Genomic DNA, 20,988 nt, shown 5'->3' with positions numbered 1-20,988 from the left:
CATGTCCAACTCTTCGAGATCCCCATGGACCATACTGTCCATGAGGTTTTCTTGGCAAAAATGATGGAGTGGTTTGCCATTTCCTTTCCCAGTAGATTAAGGCAAACAAAGGCTGAGTGACTTGTTCAGGGTCAAACATCCAATCCAAGGTCAAATTTGAATTCAGGTCTTCCTAACTCCAGGCCCAGTGCTCCATCACTGAGCCTTTTAGCTGCCTCCAATACTAAGGGAGCAAACATCATAAACTGGGTAAAGATTGGTACTGTAGATAGAAATAATGAAGTCAAAAGGAGAGAGTTAGTAGGGCTAAGTAACAAGTTCAGTTTAGGGCATATTGAGGGTGATTTTTTTGTAGCACTTAAATTTTTTTTCATTGATAAATGAAAACCAAATAACTCACATTTATAGTCTAGTAGTAGTATGTAGTTATAAAGGACTTGTAAAATGATCTCTCAATATTTCTGGCTTTTAGGGCCATTTCCAAGACCCACACCTTTTGTGATAATCACCAGATGATGTTCTTTTCTTTTTGTTTTAATAATATTTTCCCCAATTACATGTAAAAATAATTTTTAACCTTTAAAAAAAATGTTAAGTTCAAAATTCTCTCTTCCCCTCCCCCCCATAAAACAGTAAGCAATTGATAACAGTAAGCAATTTGATATAGGTTATACATGTGCAATCAAAGTATATTAAGTTTGAGATGATTATGGGATAGTTCTTACAGATATGTGAACATCTGGAGAACTCAGGGGCTGATTGGACCTGGACAAATAGATCTGAGAGTCATTTAATTAGAGATTATAACTGAAGCAGTAGGAATGAATGTAAAAAGAAAGAGTGTAAAAAGAGGAAGATGGAAGGACAAGGTCAGAACCCTGAGGAGTACCTACTTTAAAGTACTAAGAGAGATGGAAGGTAAAGCAAAGGGTAACAAGAAAGAGAGGTAGGAACCAGGAGCTGGTGGTGGTGGCTCTCATGCAAAGGGAGGAATTATAAAATCATACAATCTTAGAATTGGAAGACACTTCAAAGTCAACGAGTCCAATGATATCTGAACAGGAATCACCTTTACACCATTTCTGGGAAGAGGCCAATCAGCCTCTAATGAGGGGAAACTCTCCACTGACCTTGGCAGCTCATTCTGCTTTTGGACAGCTCTAATTGGGAGGAAATTTTTATTTGTATTGGGCCAAAATCTGACTTTATAATTTCTACCCACTATTTCTAGTTTTGCTCTCCAGGACCAAATAGAATAGAGTTACAATGTCTTTTCTCTTAGAAATCACTTACTACCTAAATTTTTATATGCTTCTGAACTCTCTTTATTCTCACCACTCACCAACAAATGAACCACAAAACCATTATGTCTGGAAATGTCAAAATTAACATGGTCTCTGGGCAGACTGAGAAAAATGGCTCATGCTAATAACTAACTTCTGGGAACCCAAAATAAATCATGGAAAATGACATACTACAATAAAAGGGTCATATCACTTAACAGTCTCTATCACTTCAGAAACAGTTCAAACAAAGGAGTAAATAACAACCAGGACAAAAACCAGGCCTGTGGCTGAAGTTAATTTGTTTTCATAACCTGTTCCTTACATACCTGCTCATTCCCACATCTCTCTTTCTTGTCTGTGTCGTCACTCACAGTCCTGGATACCCTAAGAGCTGTGGCCAGTTACTCCACTCTATCTCTTTCAGGGAGGCTTAAGTAGATGGGGATTCTTCTTGATGTACAGTTCACACCTTATTTTGGTCTTTCCAAGTCTGTAACACACAAAGTTAGGCATTTAATACTTGTGAGGTTTGGGAAAGTACCACAAACAAAACATACTTTTTATCCCACCTCTAGAGAAACCTAAGAAATTATAGTCAGTACCAAGCACTGACTAGTTTTATTCTTGTAAATTTTGATATCCACTCTCCAAGCAAATGAGGAAAGAGTTCCTTCTCAGAGTGTCTGTATGTACCTCCCAGGATGAAAAACAAGTTCTCAAATGCTTCTTTATATCAGGAAAAGGATACCAAAAATGTTTTCCTTGCTCTCTTCCATTTAGGTTAATTTAAGCCTTCTTGGGTTTTTCTTTTTTCTTCCACTTTATGTTAGTTCTTATTTGTTTAAGGAAAAATCTATAGAAATACAGTTAGACTCTGCAGACATCCTATCCTATTCACATACTATCCCCACACAACATTTTAACCATTTGCTTTCCTTTTCCACCAAACCTATTTTCATCAGGGCTGCCAGTAAATGATTCATTTTTGTTTCTTCCTCTAATGAAAGATCCCTTCGGAATACGTGAACTAGATTTATAAAAATCAACATTTAATGACTGCATTTCAGTAAGATCAGTTTTCCTGACTCCAAGCCTGGGACTCTATCCACTGTACTGCCTAGCTGCCCCTATATTCTACTACTGGGGCACAGCAAACAGGCAAGCTAAAAAAAGCAAAATTTCTTCACAGAAGAGTGGAATGGAGAACTCACTGCAAGATTTAATTCTCTAAGCAGTAACTTCCCAAGAAGATTTTGATTTATTTACATTATATTTGTAATCCCTTGATGTTTGGAGATACTAGAAATGAACCAAAGCCAACAGTTGCATCATATACCTTCACATAGATCATGTTATTACTTCTGTTTGCAGTACTTCCAACTGTGGAAATGGATCAATCTGAATCACACTAGAATTTGTCAGAAACAAACATTCAAATGTTATGAGTAACAGTATGTATTTTAAAATCTCTCTTTTTCTCTCTCTCTGTCTCTCTTGCCTAGGGCAGCATCTGGTATATAGAAGGTACTTAATAAATGCTTAGGGACTTACTGACAGATATTAAATCACAAGCTCAGAAATTTTGAGCCGGAAGGGACCTTAAAAGTGTATTAGTCCAGTTTCCTCATTTTATAGATAAGAAATTAAAGCCCACAGAAGTTGTGATTTGTCCAAGGTGATGTCACTCAGATAGTAAGTAGCAATGCTGGGATCTGAACCCAGGGCCCCTGATTCCAGGGCAGCTAGATGGCATTGTAGATGGAACACCAAATCTGCAGTCAGAAAGACCCATCTTCTGCCCTTAGACATTTACTACCTGTGTGACTCTGGTCAAGCCACTTAACCCTGTTTGCCTCAGTTTCCTCATCTGTAAAATGAGCTGGAGAAGGAAATGGCAAACCACACCAGTTTCTTTGCCAAGAAAACCCCAAATGGCATCACAAAGAGTCAGACATGACTGAAAGAAACAACAACAGTAACCCCTGATTCTGGATCCATCCCTCTTTCCCCTGTCCCATCCTGCCTTCCTTCATGTTTTGAGGTCTTAGAAAATTCCAGAACTGCTGTTAGAGCTGGTAAGAAAGGCTTGGGCTTCATGGCTAAAAGACCCTGTACAAGTCACTTACCCTCTCAATACTCTCAGGCAACTAACTCTGTAAAACTATAAACTGGAGGGTAGGTACAGATCAGCATTGGTAGAGGCAGTCTCCTCCTACACAAATAGAATAACACTTCTGGTAAAAAAAAAATTCAAATAAATTTTTACTTGGGAATATAGAGCAAATAACTGACCCCCAAAAGAATATCACAACAGTTGATGCTTCACTGATACATAAGAATCTGTCTTAAACTAGTTCTCACTTTTGGATACTTAAAATAATGAAACAATCTTAAGAAATAACCTTAGAATGTAAGGCAGGAGGTATAGCTATTTTAGGTTAATAAAATCACACCAATCTATAACATAGTCTTGGGGTGATGCCGAAGGTAAGTAATTGGTCCATAGTTACACAGCTAGAAAATGTTAGAGGAGAAATCTGAACTCAGGTCTTCTAGGCTGCAACTCCAATATTGTATTAACATGGCTCACTTCAGCTTAGGTAAATATTTTAAAACCAGACAGAAAAAAGACCCACTGCCATGACTGATGCCATCTGTAAGTAGTGATTCAGTAACTGTTAAAACTTCTCACTTTTCTACAGCACTGACATTTTAGTAACAACCCTTGTGCACAACAACCATTCACTGCCTTTGTTGAAAACTGGTTGTTTCCCTTTAAAGTAGTTGTGTTCCTAAGAGTAACGCTAATTAGTTTTAGGTTTCAATTGAATTTCTCGACAAAGTACAATTTCTCTGGGGAATGTTTAAGCATTCTTGACCTTGAGAAGGTTAAATTATCAAGTTTAGATCTAGCTTCCCCACTGGGAAAAGCTAAATCGATATAATTACTTTGTCATAATTCATTAGAAGCTCCATTGCCTTGGCAACAATTATTCATTCAACAAATATTTATTGAGCATGTACCATATGCAAAACACCATGGGGGACACAAAGATGAATGAACTTCAGGGCCCATCAACCAGCTTATGAGCCATTAAAAGAAAATTAGAAATGAAAACTTCTGAATAAAAACAAGTTTCAAAGTGAAGAACTGCCAGTTAACTTGGTGGTGTCTCTTTGGATTAACTTAACAGTGACAATGCTAGCTAGAAATCTGCTCCACTTAGATCTTTATGTGTTTCTCTGTCACATTTACTCTGTGAAATGTTCGTCACTGGCAAAGATTTATTAGAACATCTTCCATGTTCAAGACCTGTGCAAAGCTATCATACCTGGAATCTCACTTTTTTTTGCTTTTTAGGAGGGCAGTTGGGGTTAAGTGACTTGCCCAAGGTCACAAGGCTAGTAAGTGTTAAGTGTCTGAGGCTGGACTTGAACTCAGCTCCTTCTGACTCCAGGGCTGGTGCTCTATTCACTGCATCACCTAGCCGCCCCTGGAATCTCACTTGTAAAGCATGCTTCTATCCAAAAATTCCAACTAGAGATTTTTTCAAAACAACCTGGTGGTCACCTCCATGTTAACTGTGGTAATGAGAGTAGTAAAGGGGATGGTTATGTTCCTTTTGGTTCAATTTCATTTAGTTTAATAATTTGACAAACACGTACTATTAATTAACCACCCCAAACCACAAGGCTTTAAATTTATCCTACTAAATTTCAACTTTTTATCTCTGGCTAAACTTTTTTTTTGTTTGTTTCATGGATTCTTTTGGGAGTCTAGGTCAGAATAATGTTTTTAAATACAAATAGCATTATAAAAGAAACCAATTATATTGAAATATAGTTAGCAAACTATAAAAAAAAAAGTTCATGGACCCCAGGTTAAAAACCCAGGTTCTAGTTCATCAATATCTTTTTGGATCCTGACTAAGTTGCACTAGCCTTCCCTTCCAGCTTTATGCCATCTACAAACTCAACAGGGTAAGCCTTCGTCTAAGACATCTGTAAATAAGATTAAGTGGAAAGGGCTCAGGGACTGATCAATGAATCACCTCATGAGATACCTCCTTCCAAGTTTTTATCAAATAATTAATGACTATTCTTTGCAGACAGTCATTCAATCATTTTGGGAATCCGTCTAACTATGGTATTATGTATACTATATTGCTCCAACTCGTCCACAAGAAAAGCAGGAGAAATTCTATCAAAAATTTTGCTAAAATCTAGCTAACCCGTGGCCTCTTTCTGAAGGTCTGGGCTCAAATAAGCAGGGTTCAAAATTGGGGGGGCTGTTGCTAAATAACTCTTCTGCTTATGCTCCCTCCTGAGGTTTCCCCTGGGAGCATAGGAACTTATTAGCCCAAACCAAGGCTTCGTTAAACAAACCAATCAATCAATTAATGAATAATGAATGAATAAAAAATTCAATGTAATTCAATTCAATTAGCTATTACTGAGTGTCTATTATGTGTGTCAGGCACTGTACTAGGTGACAAGAATACAAAGCAAAAAGGAAACATTAATACACACAAAATATATGCAGAAAAACACCAAGTGATTGCACGCGAGGGAAGAGCACAATTGAGGAATTTGGAAAATGCTTCTTGTAGGATGAAGGATACCAAGGAATCCTGGTATCCAATGAAGCTGAGGTGTGGAGGGGAAGTGAGGGACAAAGGGACAGTCAGAGGTGGCAGACGGAAAGGAAAAGGACTCTTTTTTTAAAAAAGCAATTGGGGTTAAGTAACTTGCTCAAGGTTACAAGGCCAGTTATTTCTGGGTGTGGTGCTAAGTATCTGAGCCCGGATTTGATCCCCAGGTCATCCCAACACTGGAGCCAGTGCTCTTACTTGCTGAGCCACCTGGCCACCCCTAAGCAACTGGGGTTAAGTAACTTGCTCACTACATGGCCTGGTGTTGCTGGGTGGGTGCTAAGTGTCTGAGCCCAGATTTCATCCCAGGTCATCTCAACTCTGGGGCTGGTACTCTTACTCACTGTGCTACCTGGCCACCTCTCACTGTGCTACCTGGTCGCCCCACGGGAAAGGGACTCTTACTTCCTGCATTACCTACCCCAAGCTAACAAGGCATGAGCTACAGAGCACATTCCATTTAACTCAACAAACATTGCAAAAGACTCCTATCTGAACCTGTAAACAGTTATGGTAACTTCTCCTTCCTATTCAGTGGACTTCTGCTTCCCCTAGGGACCTATCATGATCTCTAGATTTAAAGTACAGCCCTGGGGTGGCTAGGTGGTGCAGTGAATAGAGCACCAGCCCTGGCATCAGGAGGACCTGAGTTCAAATCCAGCCTCAGAAACTTAACACTTACTAGCTGTGTGACCTTGGACAAGTCACTTAACCCCAATTGCCTTGCCTTCCCCCCTCAAAAAAAAAAAAATAAAGTGCAGCCCTGAATATGACTCCTTCTGTGAGCAGAAAGAATTTGGAGTATTCAGGGAATCAAGTCATCCTTCCCCAAGATAGTCAGGGTTATTGTTGTTCAGTCACTTTCAGTTGTGTCTGACTCTCTGTGACCCCTTCTTGGGGTTTTCTTGGCAAAGATATTGGAGCGGTTTGCCATTTCCTTCTCTAGCTCATTTTACTGATAAGGAAACTGGGGCAAGTAAGATTAATTGACTTGCCCAGGATCACACAGTTAGTAAATGCCTGAGACCAGGTTTGAACCCAGGTTTTCCTGACTCTAGGCCCAGCACTCTTTCCACGGTGCTTACCTTACTACCCTGCAAGTCAGGATACCTAGGTCCAAACCCTATCTCAGAAACTTACTAGCTGTATGACCCCTGGCCAAACCATCCAGTCTGACTAGACCTCAATTTCATCAACTTTAATGAAGGCGTTGGACTCCATAAGTTAAGACCCCTTCTTGCTCTGATCTGTGATTGTGTGGTTCCTTTGAGAGAGGTTGTTAGGACAATATTTCATTTATTTTCAGGCATGAGTGTCTATCTCATCCTGTGCATTGTTCTGGTATCTAAGGTATTCCTTCCTGTGGCTGACAACCAAAAACAGATTACAAGGGCAGAAACAAAGTAGAGAGGCAAAAAAAATTACATTTGCCCTCCTTCTAAGTAGGGAAGGAAATATCAGAGTAAATATGGTAGACTCAAGAAACTTAGGATAGGTCCTTAGGTTATCCTGTTCTTTATCTATTTATTGTTTGAAATGGATAGCTTTCAAAAAAGAACAAAGGTATTTTTGCTGCTCGATTGAGAGGTAGCTATAAAATCTGGCATTTACTTTGAAAAATTGGAAATTTCCCTAATTCCATTCCTGTTAGTAAATCTTCTCTGAATACTCTATGGTACACTATTTTAAGAAATAAAGAGCGTCTCTTTTTTTTTTTTACAGAAGTAAAAAGTCAACTTCCCAAGTGTAAACTGGGAGATGTACAACTAGACAACAGTTCATTCAAAAAAGATAGTGGGCAGCAAGGTCAGCATAAGTCAATGACGTGATATGGTAGCCAGAAAAATCAAAACAACACAATCTTATCCTACAGAAAGGGGATAACAACGTTTAGTAATAAGGAAGTGACAGGCCCACAGTATTCTGTCCTAGTCAAACCCCATCTAGAGTTCAGTTATGGGGAAGAAATTTTAGGAAGCATATTTGCAAGCTGGAGAGTGTCCAGAGAAGACAACCAAGAAGTTAAGGTGTTGAATTTATGCCATACATGGACTGATCGAACAAAGTGAAGAATCTGGCCTGTAGACAGGAACAGTTGGCAGGCAGTACAGATGGAGGGGGAACAACAGGACATGATAGTTGCTGCCCACAAGTATTTGAAGGGTTGTCCTAGGGAAAAGGGCAAAAAAAGACTTCTGCTTAGTCCATTGGTGTCAGTTCTCTGAGAGCATGGCCTGTTTCTTCATATCTTTCTTTATATCTCTAGCACTTAGCACAATTCCTGGCACCCAGGAGGCACTTAACTAAGTGTGTATTGACTAACTTCTTGACCCCAAAGTATAGAACTAGGAGCAAAGACAAAGACTGAAAAGCAGTCAACTTAGCTTTGATAGAAGGCAAAGCTTCCCAACAATTATGTCTATACAAAAATGCAATGGGCTGCCTCTGGAAGTGCTAGAAGGTTCCCAGTCATTGGAGCTCTTCAGGTAAAAGCTCACTGACCTCTTGTCAAGTATGTTGTACACCAGTGGCATCAAAACCAAAGAGAAATGAGCTCCACACACTCTGGCAAGCTGGTCGCACACCCCAGGACCTCCACCCTAGACTTCAATCCAGATCCAAGCAGGTTAAAGTAAGAGCAATTACCCAATCAAACTGTTTGCTTGGACCCCTATAATCTGCAGGCCAGGAGCTAAAGCAGCCATGTGACTACGGTTGCATGTCTACAGTGCCTCAGCCACTTCTCGCCCCAGGGGCAAAGGCTGGATCGCACTCCTGTACTATTGGATCCCAAAGTCCACACTGTACTGACCTCTCACTTTGCCCTTAGCATCTATGGGTTGATAATTCTGGAAACCACCAAAGCTGCCAGTGATCTGAAGTCCCTCCAGCCAGCAGCTGGTCAGGCCCTCCCTGAGGCTAAAACCTTGCCTTGTGCAGGGCTGGGCTGGGCTCCTAGAGTACTGTGCTGGCCACTTCTTGCCAGCCTGCCGGGCTGTCCTCAGTGGGAGGTTAGCTTCTCTGTGTCATTTTGTGGGTTCTGTAGCTCCAAAGTTTCTTCAGAGTCACCTTTTACATGAATTGGAGGAGGTAGAAGCCAGAGCCCGGTGGAATTCCTGTTTCTACTCCACCATCTTGACTCCGACCCCCCAATCTATACATGTTTATTGATACAAATATGGAGATAGAGATTATTACTATCTTTATAACCCTAGTAAATCGCCTAACCCTGTCTGCCTCAGTTTCCTTTTCTGTAAAATGTGCTGCAGAAGGAAATGGCAAACTATTCCAATATCTTTGCCAGGAAAACGCCAAAGGGGGTCACAGAGAGTCATACAATGACTGAATAGCTATTATTAATACATCAATACATTAAAATCAGATAGAAACTACATTTTAATCTGGTTCAGGCTGCACTCAACAGTGTTGTGCGCTTCTTGTGTTCGATGTGTGTTGCAAGAGGCAATCTATTCTTTCTCATGTACTTGCCCGATGATCCAAGTGCTCAAGGAGCTCACAATTCCAAGTGTCAAGTTGAACAACAATACTACTTTACTCTGGGAAGTCAAACCAGATTCAACCTCAGGAAATATTTTTCTAGTAACCTTGGTGTGACTTGCATTCACTCCTGTCCCCTTCATCTCTCTCTCTTCCTCCTTTCTTTGCCTCTCATTTTCCCTCTCCCTCTTCCCCTCTTCTCTCTGTCATCTAGATTTAGCTCATTTTTTAAGATATTCAGTTCACTTACAAGAAATCAGGGGTTTCAATGGATATTTGAACATAATGTACCTTTATTACAAACCACATAAGAAGTTATTCATCTCTGAGACCGTTAGCAAAGAAAAAGATATTTCCTTTCCCCCTTCCCACAAGAGTTTTTTACCATCTCTGTATAAACAGATTTAAAATACCAACAGGGGGAAGTGTCAGTAGCTTGAGTGAAACTGGGATTTGGGTGAAGGCATCATTTGCATGTCTCTGTTCTAATCCTGCATTCCCACTTCTGTATAGCACAACATACTCAGATTACTGTAGCTCCCGTGATCTATCTTGTGCAGGTTCTCTCTGGCACTGCTCTAACAGTCAGTGCTTTGGTGGTTGCCACTGATGCTGCTGCTGGAACCATATCTCCCTCTCCCACCAATCCGTCTCCTTCAAACAAAACCCCTGCCTAAGGATACAGAGGAATTTGAGAAAATCTTTTCTCATTCCATTAGTGTATGTTCCTTATATGTCCCAAATGAGAATTCCTAATAAATTCCCAAGTGCTTAAATGTGACCAATGTGTCTTTTTAAAAGATCATGATAGTTCCTATTTTAGTGACCCTTTTCCTATCTTTTAGAACAGCTGATAATTCTCAGAACATATTTCTAGCTTTGATAGTATCTGTTATTGTTTCTGATTTTATTTACTCAAGCAAATAAGTTAAAGTTGAAATAAAGAAAGGACAAAGAAAATGTCAACTCAAACAAAAAACAGCATTTCTGAAGCAGATGGCCCATACACACAAAATAAACAATGGGATATCCTTTTCCTACATCGCTGCCAGTAACTATGTGAACTTCCACACTTTGCGTGAACCCTTAACTTACTGGGCATATGCTTATAGCAACATATTAACTAATGTAACAATCACAAATGACCAGAAGTTGATAAGATCTATCCAGAAGTGTTTTCATTAATTCTACGGAGTAGATCACCAGAAGGCTACCTCTTACAAAAGTTGGTTTTGAAGGATATTAGAACTTGTACAGACTAGAAGAGACCCAGAAACAAGGAATGAGAAGGTGATAGTTCCATGTGCCCAGATCAGACTACATCTGCCAGATTTTGTTCTGGGCACCGCAGTTTAAGAAAAACACTGATAACTGGTAAGGCTACCAGATAGGGTGATAAAGATGGTAAAGGATCTAGAGTTAGCATAATATGAAAATCATCTGAAGGAAGTGGGTGTATATAACCTGGAGAAGAGAGGAGGTAGGTAAGTCATGATGCTCTTTTCAGGTATTTGAAGGACAATCACATAGAAGATTTTTTCTGTGTGTCCCCAAAGAGCAGGAATGGGAGCGATAAGAGGCCAAACTACCCCCAACCCTGCCTAACAATTAGAGACCTATCAAAAAGTGGGATGGGTATCCTTGGGATGTGATGGGTTCCTTCTTACTTGAAGTCTTTAAGCAAAGGTGGAAAGCTCACTAGTCAAATAAATTCTATAGGGGACTTTTTTTTTTTTAAAGAAAAGATATGGGGGCAGCTAGGTGGCACAGTGAATAGAGCACTGGCTCTGGTGTCAGGAGGACCCAAGTTCAAATCTGGCTTCAGACACTCGACACACTTACTAGCTGTGTGACCTTGGGCAAGTCACTTAACTTGCCTTCCCCCCTCCAAAAAGACAAAAAAAAGAAAAGATATGGGCTTTACTACCTGGTCTCTGAGATCTCTTCCATTTCAGAATTCAGAATTCCAGAATTTCTGAAATGTATTCTTCAATAAAAATGTTGAATAGAAAGTGGCTAGAGTCAAAAAAAAAAGGGGGAGAGATCTGCAAGGATAGGAAGGAACTGATCCTGGATGAGGAAAATAATGAAAGTAATAATGATGATGGTGGTGGTAGTGATAATGATACTTCAATGGAGCCATGATCTCATCAACAGTCATATTCTTTCCAATGATGCTGACAGCAACCTATCCATGGCTTTTCATCCTGTGGGATACTTGGCATATTCTTCCATATATCTAGGTGGATATGTGGGCAGTACTTGGGTTAGTCATCTTCTATGACACAACCTTCCTAATAACCCCGGATGCTAAAGCTTTCCCTTTGCTGACTGTTTCCAGTTTATCCTGTATATATTTTATTTGTATATAGTTGTCTGCATGTTGTCTTAGACAACCACTGAACTGTGAGTTCCCTGATAGCAGGAACTGCCTCTTTTTTGTCTTTGTATTCCCAGCAATGAGCACAGTGTCTGATATGTAACAAGTGTCGAATAAATGTCTATTCACTGACTGACTCATTTTTTGATGAGGAGAGAAATGCAATATGAACTTGCTCCAATGACCTTTGCATTGCCCACAAAAAAATTCAGCAATTGTACTATCACACATATAACATCACCAGGACAATATTAGTCTTTAAAAAGATCTGAAAATCATCTGTGCATATAATACCTTCAACAGCAAGGTAGTGGAATGGAAAGAGTGCTGGGTCTGAAGTCAGGAAGACTCATCTTATGACTCATCAGTGTTTGTTGCTGGGATTGAAGAGGAAAAGAAAAATCTTCAAATAACTTCACAAGAACTTCTCTAAACCAAGTTAACATATACACATATACATGCATAATAAATAGTACATGTACACATGTATAAGCATATGGACACATATGCAGACATATAACTAAGCTTTTTAATCCATCCTTACCACTGAATATTTTTAAGTCACCATCTAAAGAAGTTTTTACTTTAAAAACTAAGAAAAATGCAAAGAAGAACTGTTGACTTTAGTTTTCTTGTCAATGAATAATTATCTGGAATACAAATATAAACTTTAAAGAACTCTGAAAAAAATATTACATTTAGGAATTAAGTCCCAAAAATCAGGTCAAATTTGTTAACTCATTGTATCAATGAGAACACTGAGGCACAGGCAAATTAAAAGGTACATAAAAAATTAAAAGGTTTGCAATACAAAATTGAGTCAGCAGTAGTAACTCAAAATCTTTAAAGACTTCAATCTTCATTAGATGGTAAATCGTATTCAAAGATTTCACCCACACATCAGTAATGTTTCTCCTCTGAGCAGTATGACAGTGGGGGTAGGTGCTTGTTATTGAGAGAAGATCAGAGGGGAAATGAGGAAAATGAAATCAGGGACTGGTATTGGGCCAATTGCAGTTGAAATGCATGGCAGACAGCCCCATGAATTAATCTTGGCACTCTGGCACCCTTTCTCAGTCAGATGCTTTTATACTTTACAAAAGTGCCTGGGTGGTTTCTGCTTATGCCCAAGAAATTTAACAGCCATTGAGGTTACTTTATTTTATTATTGCCAAGAATGCTAATTGGGCTTGTTTGCCCACAATGCAACAAATTTTCAGAGCTAGTCTAAAGGCCCCATTACTCCACCTTGGTAATGACTGCACTGCCCTACTTACTGTGCTGTTAACAGCCTTCAAGGACAAAGTAAACATTCAGCTGTCTCCACTACTACGTCACATCATTTTCTTTTGCCAAGAGAAAGAAAGAAAGATATATAAATCTTTGCAAGTTAAAAAGATGATGAGCACCAAAATAACTTGGGTCTATTCCAGTAAAAGTTACTTTGCAAGCTAAATTGAGAGCAAAACTCAATTCCCCTTCTATGAGGGGAGATGGTGTCTCATTTCTCCACATGAAAATCATTCTCCAGAGAAACTACACAAAAGACCTGGAGAGCAGAAATAGTAATAATACCTTGAAATAAGGCTTAAAGTATTCATTTTGTAGGGAAATAAAATGAAGCACAGATTTTTAAGCTGGAAGGCAGAAGTTTTTTTCTTCTACCTTGATCAAGCCCTGATTTAATAGAAGCATACCTCCTTACATCAACATATCCTGGGCAAAGCTTGTCTTTTTCTTCCTCAAGATCTTTTAGAAGGGATAAACACCAGACCTTGGTAGATTTCCTCTAGGTCTTTTAACATTTTGTTGGTATCATTGTAGTGCTTGAGCTATCATATTTTACGATTTATTGATTCCCCACCCTCTTTTAAACATCTCTCTTGTATAATTATTCATATAAATCCCTCTTAGAGGGAACATGATACAGTGCAGAGAATTCTGAAATCAGGAACACCCGGGTGATAAGCCTGCCTCTAGCTATGTGACAACTTCTATAAATCTCAGTTTTCGCACTATTAAAATGGAGATCGTGATATTTATGCTACCTACTTACAAGGTCATTGTGAGATTCAACTGAGATAATGTATCATAAAGTGCTTTTGCAAATCTTAACACACTATACAAATGTCTATTATTATTAGAAATTATATTTTCCCTATTCTTCCTTTTTCTCTAACATATTTAATATTCCATCTCTATTATGGTCTTGCTAAATGCCACACCATGCCATGCCAATACTTCCAATAACTAAATCACTTGGGATGAGGCCAAAACAATTGATGAAGACATAAAGTATAGAAAATGACAAACATAATGTCACCGTTATTCTCACTGCATTCCTAAGAGGAAGGCAGGAACAGATTTTAAAATTTATCCTGTAACTCTTGTGTCCCCCCTCTCCTCCCCACCAAACCCAGCTTCCAGGCTAGTTCCCAAAGCCATTATTCAGGGAATCAGCTATCATAGAGAAGGGCCCAGCCATCCACACCAACTGCCAACCAATTGCCACTGACAGGGCAGGCAAGCTAGCCTAGCTGAAGGAGCAGTGGAGAAAGAGACAGACAGACAGACACACACACACACACACACAGACACACACACACACACGGAAAGTTATATGCTAACAAATCAAACCACTATCATCATATTCTCCACTATCTCTCTCACCAAACCTGATAAAGAAAATCATCTAGGACCCTGAATCCCAAAGCCCCAAGAATAGCAACACCATTTAGGCCACTAGCCCTGCTTCTATCCCAGCTCCCAAATCCATCATTCAGAAAAATCAATCCTAAGGAGATGGGACCTGGCAACTGCTACTGTAGGTGCTACAATCCCTGCCCTCTACTAAAAACTGGGAAAATAAAGTTCCCACCACCAAAGTATTTATCACCATCAACTGCTTCAAATTGGTATGCTATTATCAGTGGAAATAACACTAAAGAAGATTCATTAGCATCTGCTTTGCTGCTACAATCCAGGAACCCTGAGGCTTTTTTCATTTTTTTTTGCATAGCTGAAACCCCCTGTATGTGTTGTATCCTCATACCAGAATGGAAGCTTCTTGAGAGAAGGAACTATATTGTTTTTATATTTTATTCCTCACTGCTTAGTACATATTAAATGCTTAATAAATGCTTTTTGATTGACTAATTGATTTATTCATTAATGGATTAGTACAAGGTCATATAAATCAGGGTTAGGATAAATCAAGCCTGACTCAATAATAAGTATTTTTTCTGTCAGATTAATTTCACAATTTCTCAATCCAAAAATTCTGTAGTATGAATGCAAATGATCACAACACATAAATTGCTGCTCTATCAAAATCTGAAGAAATTGAGAAAAATTTTGAGTCTTTGACCTATTCTGACCCATCTCTTATTCTCTTTCAAAAAAAGGGAATAGACTTGATTTTGCAAAAAATATTAACATTATCCTGTTTCTTTAAAATGATATGTCTTTCTACTGGAATTTAGAATGCGGTGGTAGAAAAATCTGATTTTATATCTTTTCTGATGAAAGAAATACCATCTTATGAAGTAAGTACTCATTTCCTCCATCAATCTAGGACTTGATTTGTTTGGTGAATGGCTTCACCCATGAATAATATACTTGGGAATAGCTGCAGGCTACTCAAATTAAAAAGATGCATGGGTTATTCCTTTCTGCACAATTCTGTCTTTTAGAGAAGATATTTTTCTTGGTGATAAAATAACTTACACAACAGCTACATGAACTTATGGTATGTGCATATACATACAAGAAAAGGTCATGCTCTCACAGAGCATATACAGAGCATTCATTCAAGAGTTGCTTCCATTGTAGCTGGGTTAAACAAGAATGAGAGAAGGAAAGACATAATTGAAAATAAGAATCAAGTAAAAATATGTAGCAAATACTGGGGGGGGGGTGAGTTGGGGGGGTGATAATGGTTCTCAAGAGTTATATAGTAAGGGGCATCTAGGTGGCACAGTGAATAGAGCACCATGGCCCTAGAGTCAGGAAGACCTGAGTTCAAATGCGGCCTCAGACACAATACAAAAACTAGCCGTGTGACCTTGGGCAAGTCACTTAATCCCAATTGCCCTCCAAAAAGCAAAAAAAAAAAGTTACATAGTCGAGGTGGTGATCAGTGTAGCCTAACACTTATAATTCCTTATAAAAATATTTTTAAATTCCTTATTAAATATTTTTAATTCCTTATAATTCGTTATAAAAACACTTATAATTTCTTATAAAAGCTACATTCTTCCAGATATTCTTATTTATGGATAACTTTGTGCTGAATGGATCAAACGTCAGAGTTTTACAGGTCAATGAGAAAAATCTATGACCATTTCAAATAGAATAGCCGAATAATTTCGTAGTTAGGGAGATACATTGAAAGTGTTATAAAAAATAAACAAAAAAGAGCTATTTGTTCAAAAATTTTCATGGCAGCATTATCTCTAACTGGAAAAAAGCCTTTAAATATCTAATGATGAGGAAATGGCTCTAAAGAAAACCCTGTGATAAATTAGTATAATGGGATATTATAATGTAATAATGATTTCTAAGCATGAGGAATATAAGGAAACATGGAAACAAGTTTATGAAATGCTGCAAAATTTAAAAAAACAGTCAGAAGAATTGAGTATATACATTAACCATAAGAGGGCAAGTGAATATGAATCAAATGGACAAAGAATCCTGATGGAGGGAGTGATGGACAAATTATGATACCTTATCTATTGAAAAATAATTTTAAGTGCATTAGTTAACTAAAGTAAGCTCATTTGGTTGCAATTGATTGTCAATGTTAACTTTTTAATCAAACTTTTAACATATACTTTAAAACTAAAATTGGTCGAAAATTTATACCAGAAAAAAATTTGTGAAAATTCTAATTACCAGACTAGACTATGTTGTACAATTGGATGACAAGCTCATTGAGGTAGTTCATCAGTAACTATGTTTAGGAAAGGCACTGCAAATGTATAATAATCCGAGGCAAATCTGAAAAGTGATGATGGTCCTATGTTTGTGAAACTATGGGCTCTTCGGGTGTCCACACTATGCCATGATCCCCAAATTTTAAACAGCAATATATGCCTAATGAACACTGTATGGTCATGTATTATAGAGCACCATAACCACCAAAGGGTCAAAACTGAAGGTGATACAAAGGGTAACAGAGAGGCATATGGTATGTGAAACCAGACAAGTCTATTTCCAGTAATGGGTAACTTCTGTGTAAAATGGAGGACAGGACATCTCTCAGAAGGTATACAAAGACCAGAAAAACAGGTGGATCAGAAATCTGGTGAGAGCAAAAGACAACAAATGGGCATCCCAGATACTGTACTGGTACCCATGTAAGAAAAAATCCTATGGAAAGCTTTTCACACACCGGGTGGATGCATTAGAGAGGATTTGCAGAAAGACATAGATAAGAATCACATGTTAAGAAGATACGGATGGATTGCAGTCTGCTTCACTGGGACAAAACAATGCATACATTCACGTATTGAAGTGTATAGTATATATGCTCACCTATTTTATGGTGCAAAAAGGTCAGATTAATTTCTTCTGCTCTTATTTCTTAATTTTTAATTAATTTATTTAATTTCTATTGCTCCTACATTTCAATAACATCCAAATTAAAAGAGGTAGAAAACTAGGTTGACTCGATATATATATAGACTTTCTTTTCATTGCTGCTATACTCAAAAGCTGGACCCAACTACAACTTGTCTCACACAGCTTGTGGTTTAAAGAGATACTAAATGTACAGATGAACTTATCTTAGGTTCCCACAACAGCTCATTAACTTATTCTTTAGTCTATTAGTTTTATAAAGAACACCTCTGATTAGAATAATGTAATTCCTCTGTAGGGAAGAGTTCCAATAAAAAGAGATGAAGATTATGTGTATTATTAACTTTATATTTAATCATATATGACAACATAGTGTTGATAAGCAGTATGGAGAAATGGAAAGAGAGCCAGCCTAGAAGTTAGATGATCTGGGTTCTAATCTTTATTGTATCAGCTGTGTGACCTTTGGCAAGTCAGACTGTTCCCAGTCTGTTATCAATCATAATAAAAACAAGCCTCTTAGCTGGACATGCTGTTTTACAAATGACTAAGGTGCTGTGAGGCTGCTCTTACCAAGAAAAGGCATTCTAGTTATGGCACCCTAGGGATCAAAATAGCCAGTAGGTGGCCCTGAAAAGGTAGAAACTCCATTGAAGACTACAGCAGAGGTCCAGTAGGTGGCAGCATTAAGTACAACTCAATAGAAAGATGGCAAAGACACCACTGCCCACATGTGCAGGGCAGCTACACCACGTGTTTTCCCTGTTTATTTGACCCAACATGTAGTCTCTGTGCAGGCCCAGTCTTTCCACTGATGGTGTATCTTGTTAAAGAGTATGCCTAAAGTTTATGCCACTTTTTCTTACTATACTATTGCATTAAATGCTTAAAAAAAATAATTGTACCTTCCGATTGACTGGTAAAAGTAAACATATTGGAGACTTTATGAACTATGTTTGAAGTGGATCTAGCCACACAGAGCACCCTGAACCTAGGGCACATGGGAAGGCCATGTGCAACAGAGAGCCTCCGAATCTACAATAACATTAACTCCCATTTATAAAGTACTTTTAAGTTCTGCAAAATGCTTTCCTCGTGCCAACTCTGTGAGTTAAGTATAAGTACTATCATCCATATTTTATAGAAGATAAAACTGAAGTTGAGAAAAGTGAAATGTCTATGATTATACTCCATGTAAATGTGTGCAGTGAGATTTGAATCCAGGTCTCTTCATTCCAAGTTCAGCTATTATCAATCAATAAGTATTTATTAAATACCTACTATGTACCAGGGACCATAGTCTCTGGGAGGCAATTGGAAAGAATGAGAAAATCCCTATTTACATTCTAGTGGAGGAAATGAGAAAATATTTAAATACATACAATACAAATATAAAGAGATTAAATACGCATACATAATAATAGTCAAATACCAGGTTATTTCAGGAGGGAAGGCACCAACATTTGAGTGGAATCAGGAAAGGATACATGTAGACAATAGTGCTTTAAATGCATGATAGCATAAAAAGAGGGGATCTGAGATAGAGTTGAGGAGGCAATGGATTCTAAGAATGTGAGATGATGAGTGTAAAAGCAATGAATTAGAAGACAGACTGTCACATGTACAGAACAGAGAGAAGTCCAGTTTGGACTATATCAGAGTATAGGAGGGAGAATAATATCCAATGATCCTGGAGTGATAGGTTGGGGCCACTCTATTTGGAGCTTTAAAAGCTAAGCAGATGGGTTTATATTTTATTCTAGAGGCAATAGCAACCCACTGAAGTTGACTAAAGAGAAAGAGTAACATGGTCATATTTGCACTTAAGGAAAATAACATTAGCAGCAATATATAGGATCAATTGAAGAAGTCAGGGACAAGGAAACTAATTTAGAGACCATTACAATAATCTAGATTTAGGGGCAGCTAGATGGTACAGTGAATAGAGCCCTGAAGTCAGGAGTACCTGAGTTCAAATCTGGCCTCAGACACTTAACACACTTACTAGTTGTGTGACTTTGGGCAAGTCACTTAACTCCAACTGACCTCCAAAAAAAGCAAAAAAACAAAAAAAACCCAATAATCTAGATTAGAGGTGATGAGGGCCTGAATTAAGGTGACAGCAGTAAGAGTGGAGAAAAGGGGTCAGAATCAAGCAGTGTTGTGATGGTAGACTTGGTAAGAATTAGCAACTAATTGGGTGACAGGAGGGAGAGTGAAGAACCCAGGATAATAGTGAAGTTACAAACTAGGGAGGCTGGAAAGATAGTGATATCTTTCACAGAAACAGTGCTCTAATTTAAAGGGTTGCAAAAAAAGGGCTTTTTAAAAAATGAATGTAATGAAACACTATTGTGCTATAGGAAATGATGAGCAGGCAGACTTCAGAAAAACCTGGAAAGACTTATATGAACTGATGCTGAGTGAGGAGAGCAGAACCAGGAGAACATTGTACACAGTTACAGCCACATTGTGTGATAACTAACTTTGATAGACTTGGCTCTTCTCAGCAATGCAAGGTTCTAAGACAACTCCAAAAGGCTCAAGATAGAAAATGGTATCCACATCCAGAAAAAGAACTAGAGAGTCTGAATGCAGATTGAAGCATACCATTTGCTCTCTCTCTCTCTCTCTCTCTCTCTTGTTTTGTTTATTCTTTATCGTGGTTCATTCCATTGGTTATAAGTTTTCTTTACAACATGACTAATGTAAAAATATGTTTGAATGTATATGTATAGTCTATATCAGAATGTATATGTATAGTCTATATCAGATTACACACTGTCTTGGGGAGGGGGAAAGGGAGGAAGAGGGAGAAAATTTAAAAACCAAAGGTTGTGGAACTAAATGTTGTAAACTAAAAATAAATAAATAGAAAACTATATTTGAAAAAGCTAAAGGAAATGAGACTTTAACTTGGATGAGAGAAAACTGAAAAGAAAACCAATAATATCTTCAAATATGTGATTATTATATATACCTACCACTGGTAATATGTAATTACCCATTTCCACTGGAGGCAAGAAAGAAATATGCTGTCTCTCCAACTAAAGACAAACCACAGGGTAGTTGGGAGGATATAGAGCCCAAGGGACATGAAGAAGATTTTGTGGGAAGATCTGGCCTATTGTTTTGGGGAAAATATAGGAGAAGTAATCAAAAAGTAAACAGATAAGGGAGATTTTAATACCTCTGACCTTAACTCCAGTGGCTTTCAGCCAAGGAGGGTAAGAGCTGAATCACTGGAAACAGGGTCAAATGATTGGAGTGACCCCAAAAATCAGGACACATGGTTTGACAACTGAAATTTTTCCTTCTGCAAAGCCTCATTTATTTTAAACTTTTTATTATGAACTTAATAAAACAAGCACTTCCATAACAGTAAAATTAAAAAAAATGATTGTATATGAAACTGCAAATCTATTATGTACAACTTATTATTCCTTTTAAATAAATAATAAAGTTATCACATAACTTTTTTCCTTCCCTCTTCTCTCCCCTACCTCCACCCTAGAGATTGCTACCATTAGACACAAAGATATATAAATGCAAAATCATTTTATACATACTTCTATTTATCAGTTTTTTC

At 38.1% G+C, this 20,988-nt stretch overlaps 1 protein-coding gene across 3 annotated transcripts in view; it reads right to left on the bottom strand.

Moving 5' to 3' along the window:
• The window catches only part of RIN2 (Ras and Rab interactor 2), a 232,301-nt gene that overhangs the window by 179,461 nt on the left and 31,852 nt on the right, over positions 1 to 20,988 (bottom strand). For 2 of the 3 annotated variants that reach the window (XM_069075484.1, XM_069075483.1), the window contains exon 2: positions 1,613 to 1,776. The exons of the other annotated variant lie outside the window; for it this stretch is intronic. The gene's annotated coding sequence lies outside the window, so the exon portion shown is untranslated. The remainder of the gene's footprint in view (positions 1 to 1,612; positions 1,777 to 20,988) is intronic. 3 annotated transcript variants of the gene reach the window in all.

Source organism: Petaurus breviceps, unplaced genomic scaffold (assembly GCF_028583685.1).
Source record: "Petaurus breviceps papuanus isolate PSGF00001 unplaced genomic scaffold, PetGlider_PUasm1.0 90919, whole genome shotgun sequence".
Lineage (NCBI taxonomy): Eukaryota > Metazoa > Chordata > Mammalia > Diprotodontia > Petauridae > Petaurus > Petaurus breviceps.
The sequence above is the reverse complement of the archived record's forward strand: the minus strand, read 5'-3'. Positions and strand labels throughout refer to the sequence as shown.